Below are 6351 nucleotides of genomic sequence, written 5' to 3'. Positions count from 1 at the left end.
TTGGAAAAACATCTCTGAGAAAACAGTCACTTTGCCTGTGAGGACTAGTAGTTATACAATAAAATTGTGAAACATTTAATGTTTTTACACAGTTTAAGGTCAATATGGGAAAGTCATTTGCTCAAAAATAATAATAATAATTACATACCCACATTGCTACATATATATTAATATGTATACATATATATCAATATGTATACATATATGGATATCATCGTATATATTAATATATTATATATATACGTACAACATACTGTATATATATATATATATATATATATATATATATATACAATCAATAAAATTGGTTGCAGCGACCAATGAGTTTTAAACCAAGAAAAACATGTGAACAATGCATACATGTGTGAATAAAGTGCATATGCTTAGTGAAATATTTAATACCACACAATAATTTAAAGGTACAGATATATATATTGTGATAGGATCACTGGTGAAGTGGTCTGTGGCAGGTACATTTGTCCCAGATTCCTGTCTTATGTGTTTTAAACCTCCAGGAGAAAGTCTGCAGTGTAGCAGGCTTGAGTCTCGGCTTTTTGAAAAGCCGGTTTGGGACCTGGGGGTTGTGGGTGAGAGGAGAGGGAGGGCTCCACCCACGGCCACTCCAGGTGTTGGTTCTCGCAGCCTGGTAACAGGCTTGTTAGGGTTTCCACCTGAGAGTGGCCAATATAAGCCTAGTGTGTTGAGGGCTGATTGTCTCACCTGGGAGAGCAGGCAGGGAGTTTGCTCGGAGACACTTGGAAACCTAACTGTGAGTGTTGTGCTGTGCCTTTGTTGCTGGTGAGGGCATTAGTCCCTGCCAGGTTCTGGTAGTGAGGGAACTACCTGTGAAGTTAGTGCCCCGACAGGGCTAGGATTTATATTTATGTTTTCTTTATATTTCTGACATTGTACAATAAAGACTGGCGCCGACCCGCTTGTTCTTGCATCCAGACTGGTGTGCTGCTTCCCTGCTGCTGTGTGTGTGTAAGGAAGGAGTCCTCTACCCAGGAGAGGGACCCCCTAACCTAACTGTGTCACAATATGGTGGAGAATGCGGACACCCACACACACTGAAGTTGCAGCAAGAGGAAAACTTTCCGTTTAAAAATTAAAGGGACAGACACCCAATTGGTGAGTGTGGAAAAAACAATGTGTCCTTGGAGTCCCATAGAGGAGGCGTCAGCCAATGCTCAGAGAGGCAAGGTTCAGCTTCCAACCTACACCCCAGGACAAAATGGAGGAAATTATTAAGGCCTTGCTCCAAGCTCCAGGAGCTCAGCAGGAGATGAACAAACTTCAGCAGGAGACGAACCAACTTCAGCAGGAATCTACCAGGGCTCAGCAGGAATCTACCAGGGCTCAGCAGGAATCCACCAGGGTGCAACTGTTGGCCTTGGAGACAGCCCAGAGGCAACAACAGGTCGCCATCGAGGAAACCCGCCAGGCCTTAGCGGAAAACACCCAGGCCATAAAAGAGGTGGTACAGCACCTGGTTGCCCGGCCCAGAGATGTTAATACTGGTCCTCCCACCACCACTCACTCCGTACGAGCCAGTCACTTCCTCCAAAAGATGACTGCGGGCGATAGAGTGGAGGCCTATCTCACCGCATTTGAAAGAACGGCCAAAAGGGAGGGTTGGCCCAAGGAGCAGTGGGCAAGTCTGGTGGCACCTTTTTTGTCTGGGGAGCCACAAAAAGCATATTTCGACTTATGCCTGGCTGATGCCAAGGACTATAAAAAACTAAAACAGGAGATCCTAACTCACTTTAGTGTCACCACCTTTGTTCGTGCCCAACGGGTCCACCGCTGGGAGTTCCATATGGACAAGCCTCCACGTTCACAGATGCATGACCTCGTCCATCTGTCCTCAAAATGGCTACAGCCCGAGACGCTGATGGGGCCACAGATCATGGAAAGGGTCGTGATGGACCGGTACCTGCGATCGTTACCCACGACTCTGCGCAAGTGGGTGAGCCATGCAGACCCTAAGTCCGCGGACCAGTTGGTCGAGCTGGTGGAGAGGTACGTGGTGGCTGAGGAGCTGATGAGTATGCCCCACTGAGCCCCGATGGCGCACCGGCGAACTCCCAGAGACACTGGTAAGACTGTTCCAGGGGAGAAGGGTGCTGGGCGGTGGGATGTACCTAAGACTGAGGGTGTAGAACCTGGAGACAGGCCTGCCAGGCCAGGAAGGTTCTTGCCCCGTAAACGACTAGACATTAATATGATTCAGTGTTTCCGGTGTGGTGACTTCGGCCATATTTCCGCTAATTGTTCACTTACAACTGAACCTATGCAATGTGATACTGCTCATGTCTACCGCAGGGGGTCTTTCTTTGCACAGACAGCCTGTACGGCTGACCGGCAGGCTGAGACTGATAAGCACGTGTGTACTCACTGTAGATGTCAACCGAGTAGAGGCACTGTTAGACTCTGGTAGCTTGGCGACACTTATAAAAGCTGAGCTGGTGAACCCCTTGAGACGTACAGGGAAAACTGTTGGTGTGACCTGCATACATGGGGATACTCGATATTATGTTACTGCCGAGGTGAACATCGAGACACCATGTGGTTCTGTTATAGTTTCTGTGGGTTTGGTGCACGGTCTGATGTACGATGCAATACTGGGGAGAGACTTTGCTCACTTCTGGAAGTTGTGGGAAAGCCGTTTTGTTCCAGAAGTGAACAACCCCGAATCCATTTGAGAAGGTTGTTGGTGTAGTGGAGGAGGGAGTTTCTTCTGAGTCAGAGGTACTCCCTTTTTCTACTATGATTGGCGAACTAGAGAATGCGGAGCATGATGGTGGCCCGCCAACTGATGTGCCTCCCATTGAGGTGGGAAGTGTTGTTGGGCCAGGTGATCGTCTGCCTGATTTAGAGGTCAGAAGAGAGGTCTTTGCCGTAGAGCAGTTGAATGACCCTACTTTGGTAAAAGCCAGGGAGAATGTAAAAGTAGTTGATGGTAAACCCATAGACCCTGATACTACTTTGTCCTATCCCCACATGGCAATGTGTCAGGATTTGTTATATCAGGTGACTAAGAAGGGGGAAGATGTTGTGGAACAACTAATATTTCCCAAAGCCTACAGAGGAACAGTGTTGGATCTGGCCCATGGTCATATAATGGCAGGCCATCTAGGGGTAGAGAAAACCACTGAGCGAATAATGCAGAGGTTTTCCTGGCCCGGGCTTCATAAAGAGGTATCTGACTTTTTGCGCATCCTGCCCTGAGTGTCAGTATCATGCTCCCAGGCCACGTTCTAAGGGTCCACTAGTTCCATTGCCTATTATAGAGGTGCCGATAGTAAGAGAGCACCAGGAAGCGGCTCAACAGGCACGGCAGAGGGTATACAACCGCAATGCTCGGTTACGCAGCTTTGCTCCTGGGGACAGAGTGTTATTGTTGGATCCCACTGTGGAAAATAAACTTTTGGCTAAGTGGCAAGGGCCCTTTGAAATCTTAGAAAGAGTGGGACAGGTCAATTACAAAGTTTACCAACCGGGGAAAAGAAAGCCAGAACAGATATACCATATAAATCTGTTAAAGCCCTGGAAAGATAGGCCGGTACTGTCGGCCGTCCGAGTCCCTCCAGTAAATCCAGGGCCCTTAGTTCCCAAAGTGACAGTGGCAAAAACCCTGTTGGCAATTCAACAACGAGAGGTCAAGGAGTTTCTGGTCAGAAATAGGGTGCTGTTCTCTGACGTACCTGGGAAAACCTCGGTCGTTAAACATGACATCATCACTGACCCAGGGGTTAAAGTTAATCTAAAGCCCTATAGGTTACCAGAAGCACAAAGGGAATTGGTGTCGAAAGAAATTAAAAATATGCTAGAGTTAGGGGTTATTGAAGAATCACATAGTGAATGGTTAAGTCCCATTGTGTTGATTCCAAAGCCCGACGGGAGTGTGCGTTTCTGCAGTGACTTCCGAAAGTTGAACAGTGTTTCAAAATTCGATGCCTACCCAATGCCACAGTGGAGAAGGAGGCGTTGGCCATAAAGTGGGCGTTAGAGGCTCTCAGGTACTACTTGGTTGGAAGAAAGTTCAAATTGATCACTGACCATGCCCTTTGAAGTGGATGTCCGGAAATAAGGACAGTAATGCGAGAATTACGAGATGGTTCTTGGCGTTACAAACTTTTAAATTTTCAGTGGAACACAGGCCAGGGGGCCTGTTGTGTAATGCAGACGCGTTGTCACGCGTTCATTGTTTGGGGGCTTCAGTTGTTCCGCCCCATAGGTCGAAACAAAGGGGGGGGATATGTGATAGGATCACTGGTGAAGTGGTCTGTGGCAGGTACATTTGTCCCAGATTCCTGTCTTATGTGTTTTAAACCTCCAGGAGAAAATCTGCAGTGTAGCAGGCTTGAGTTTCGGCTTTTTGAAAAGCCGGTTTGGGACCTGGGGGTTGTGGGTGAGAGGAGAGGGAGGGCTCCACCCATGGCCACTCCAGGTCTTGGTTCTCGCAGCCTGGTAACAGGCTTGTTAGGGTTTCCACCTGAGAGTGGCCAATATAAGCCTAGTGTGTTGAGGGCTGATTGTCTCACCTGGGAGAGCAGGCAGGGAGTTTGCTCAGAGACACTTGGCCCTGCCAGGTTCTGGTAGTGAGGGAACTACCTGTGAAGTTAGTGCCCCGACAGGGCTAGGATTTATATTTATGTTTTCTTTATATTTCTGACATTGTACAATAAAGACTGGCGCCGACCAGCTTGTACTTGCATCCAGACTGGTGTGCTGCTTCCCTGCTGCTGTGTGTGTGTGTAAGGAAGGAGTCCTCTACCCAGGAGAGGGACCCCCTAACCTAACTTTGTCACTATATATATATATATATATATATATATATATATATAAACAATTTATTACTAGTAAAAATAAATATAAATATACAAACTTAAGTGTATTCAATCAGTGCAATATAAATACATAATATAGCACTGAAACAATTTTCTAAAACATAGCACCAATACAATTTAAAGATAATTCATACACTATTTTGGCTTAAACAACAACATGAGATGGGATTTAAATGGTAAAATAGCTTATCTGGATAAAGTGCAAGCAGTTCAAGTAGTTCACAAGGCAAGAAAGACAGAGGTCGCAACGCATTTCATCCATCTAGGACTTCATCAAGGGGTACTGCTACTGTGGAGTGTCTCTATGTTTATACCCTAGTCAATAGGGACTAATTGGGATCAATTTAGACATTACTGTGATATCACTTTTGGTGTCCATTTGTAAGGTAGTGATTTCTATGTATATTTATACCACAACTAAGCATGTTTAGTCTCATTTGGTTGTATAGTGTCCAGTCTCATAAAAACAGTTAGTCTAATGAACAACGCTGGTTATTCTTTTCCAAGGGCCGGGCCTCCACTTCCAGGATGTGATGTGATATCCGCCTGGCTGTAGGATCCGAGGCTGCAATGTGCCTGCATGCCCGGTTTCTCCTTTCCTCTCTTTTGTGTGCATGTCTCTCCAATAGTCATTTCCCGTTCCTCCTGCACATGTGTTGCCCAGAATCCATCTTAGATTTTCCCTGAGGCTACTTGATGATGTCACGTCCGCCTTTTCTTTTTGCGTTCTTCCTACGCATGCATCGCCCAATATCCATCTTAGATTCTCCTTGAGGGTACTTGATGATGTTAAGTCCACCCTTTCATTTTGGACTCTTCTAATAGCTAGATTCTTCTCCTATGACTAGGGATATAATTAGTTTTGCACTCTGCATAGGTTATACATTCAGGACTTGTCTATATATATATATTTTTATAGAGAAATAGAATAATTTAGACAATATAAATATATCATTATGTATAGTAACTTCTACAGTACCCAGTATTCCTTGGAGGTCTCCCATTCAAGTACTGGTTAGGCCCAACTGTGCTTAGCTTCCAAGATCAGACGAGGTTGGACATTAACACAGTGGTATGACTGTAGGTGTGTATATTTGCCATATACTATCTCCATCCTCGGCATCCATTATCTGAAAGATCACAGAAAATGAGCTATTTCATAACTTTAATTGAATCTGAAGGGGGCCAGAGTATTTAATTCAAAAACCTAAAACATTTCACATTTCAACTGCCCAAATCGCCACCCCTTTCACCAACGGTGACACATTCAATGGCTTTAAAGGTTATATCTTCTGGGTTTGACTCATGATGTGTAATGAAATGTCTTCAGACTGCATGTCCTTCTACTTTATTGGTTATATTTCTTATATGTTCTTGTATTCTTTATTTCAAGGGTCTTTTGTTTTTTTCTATATATTTCATTCTGCAGGTACATTCAAGTGTACATAGTACTGAGAAGGAATTGCAGTTAATATATTGTTTGATTTTAAATTGTTTA

General features: G+C 45.0%; 1 pseudogene; it reads right to left on the bottom strand.

The window, feature by feature from the left end:
- Positions 1-5820: 5820 nt before the first annotated feature.
- Positions 5821-5939, bottom strand: LOC148512071 (5S ribosomal RNA; annotated as a pseudogene).
- Positions 5940-6351: the final 412 nt, after the last annotated feature.

The sequence above is a fragment of the Taudactylus pleione genome, unplaced genomic scaffold (genome assembly GCF_031769625.1).
Source record: "Taudactylus pleione unplaced genomic scaffold, aTauple2 ptg000283l, whole genome shotgun sequence".
NCBI lineage: Eukaryota > Metazoa > Chordata > Amphibia > Anura > Myobatrachidae > Taudactylus > Taudactylus pleione.
The sequence above is the reverse complement of the archived record's forward strand: the minus strand, read 5'-3'. Positions and strand labels throughout refer to the sequence as shown.